Genomic DNA, 2,591 nt, shown 5'->3' on the forward strand with positions numbered 1-2,591 from the left:
TCATGGTATATATTGCTCTGACTTTGCAGGTGTCGTCAATACTGCATCTGAGTTCATTTTTTTTTTGACAATTTTGTAGTTTTTTTTTTTTTTTTTTTTTTTTAGTGCTGAGAATATGGGTTGGTGTGAAATAAGGTTGTACAAACTAGATTGGTGGCAACTACAACCAATATACATATTAAAGACAAGTTCACCTTCATTAACATAAGGATTGAGAGAATGTCGCAATATTAGTAGAACACATCATTGAAAGTTTGAGGAAAATTGGACAATCCGTTCAAAAGTTATGAATTTTTGAAGTTTTTGTGCAGTCACCGCTGGATGAGAAGACTACTGCAGTGTATGATGTCACATGTGTACAACAATATAAGGAAAATATAAAGAGAATTTCACAAAATTTCATCTTTGAAAAAAGTACACATTCCCTTGACTCGTTACTGACATGGGTAATATTATTCCCATTACCTTTAGGAAGAGGCAAGTCAAGTGCTCTTTTATTATGCAAAAAAAGTGAAAATATGTTGAATTTTCTTTACATTTTCTTTATACTGTTGTACTCATATGACATCACGAGCCTTAGTAGTCTCCTCATCCAGTGGTTCCAACACAAGGATTTAAAAAATTCATAACTTATGCATCGATTGTCCAATTTTCCTCAAACTTTCACTGATGTGTTCTACTATTTACATTGTTGCATTCTCTCAATCCTTATGTTTATGAAGGTGAACTTGTCCTTTAAGATAGGTACTCTTGAGATAGAAAAATACAGCAATGACAAAAATTAGAAAATGAGAATGAGAAACCTCTTTGATACAAAATATGAAAGAACATGTAACTCTGAGGAATTCATAGTTCATTTGATGAAAATTGGTCTTAAAATGGCTGAGACATTCAAAAGTGGTCCTCATAAAATGCAAAAGGCCACAACTTTTGAGGATCTTTGTTTTACCTTGATTTTGGATATCTCGGTCATTTTAAAACCGATTTTCATCAAATAACTTTCAATTCCCCTTAGAAATGTATGCTCAACATTTCATTAAAAGAAAGTTTCTAAGTATCTCACAAAACATTTTAAGCTGAATCCTCACCTCAACCAGTACTACACCATCCCTTCAACAACTGGAACATAGAGCAAGCAAAAATATTTGCAATGTGGCATGCTTCTCATTTTTGCACTAGTTTCTGGTTGAGCGTTATTGGGCAAAAATCTTGACACAGCAAAAATTTCCACTTCTACAGTACAGCACTATTGAAATCCAGCACTTGGGTATGTACAGATGGACAGAAAAGCTCATTACGTCATCAGAGGGAAAAGATCAATAAAACCGTATTAGTTAACCATCCTTATGTCATCAATTTCAATCTTTCACTTGTATATGGTCTTGTGCCTATGCACAGCTCAGTTTTGAGGGCTGGTCTACCACTTGCAAGTATGGGTCTCGGGCAATACACCAGACCCTTCCCCTGAACCTAATCCTAACCCATATCCATACTCTAACCCTAAACTTAACCCTAATCTTTACTCTAACCTTATCACTAACCAGTATATAGCAGGGGGAATTGCTCTCGGGGGTAATTGCCCGATACAAATAGGACTGTATTACATCAAGTCGGAAGTTGCCCCTTCAGCTTTGCCACTTTTATTGAGGATTTTTGTAGAGAGCAGTCATGTACAAAGGAGTTAAAAGGACTTGTCTGCAGTGTCACATACCAAAAATTAAACAGTGCAAATTTTACCTTTTTTAAAAAAAAACAATCATGAACAAGTTTATTTTCTATCATGATAGCCCAACGGAGATCCGTTTGGGAATTAATTCTGAATAATGACAAACTAAGACGGACACATCAACAGACACATGCATACCCTCATACACAATGCAACTCACAACACATGTATTCATGGTGTGACTTTTCACTTCTTGTATTCACTGTCACACTATCCCTTGCATTTGTCTTCTCTCCCCCCATTGTTCCTGCACTGTATGTATTGTACCACATTCTGTTGACCTTTTGTTCTTGTGGTACTCGCCACTACTATGTACGCCTTCTTGTTCAGCCTATTCTTATTGGCCTGCTCATTATGAAAGCTATGTGTAACTATTTTGCACACTTCATGTATATGTACAAAAGCGTATGTAGAACTGCGAATTCAACCTGTGTGAGAGGGGGTAAGATTATCATGGGTAGGTGGATCCAAAGCAGTGTGTAAATACTGTACTTTTTTCCGCTATATCTTTATGTATGGCCAAACCCATTGAGGAAACTTGTCTACAGTCTGTATTCTGTAACATAAAACAGTGAATTCACTTTGTTTTGTTCTGTCCTTGCTTTTCATAACTAGTAATTTTCTGATTCTAACTGATCACAGCATTCATCTACCTCGCAGTCCATAACTCAATCCTCCCAATCAGCGATACACACACTCGTTCCACATAGCGTCTCAAATACAGACATACACATGTACATACAACTACATCTATTCCTTTTGGGAGGCTATCCACCTCCCTCTCTTTTAAAATGAGAAAAACAAAAAACAAAAACAAAACAAACCCTGGAAAGACAAGTAAAAATAACACTTGGTACAGCCTGGC

The sequence above is a fragment of the Diadema setosum genome, chromosome 16 (assembly GCF_964275005.1).
Source record: "Diadema setosum chromosome 16, eeDiaSeto1, whole genome shotgun sequence".
Taxonomy (NCBI): domain Eukaryota; kingdom Metazoa; phylum Echinodermata; class Echinoidea; order Diadematoida; family Diadematidae; genus Diadema; species Diadema setosum.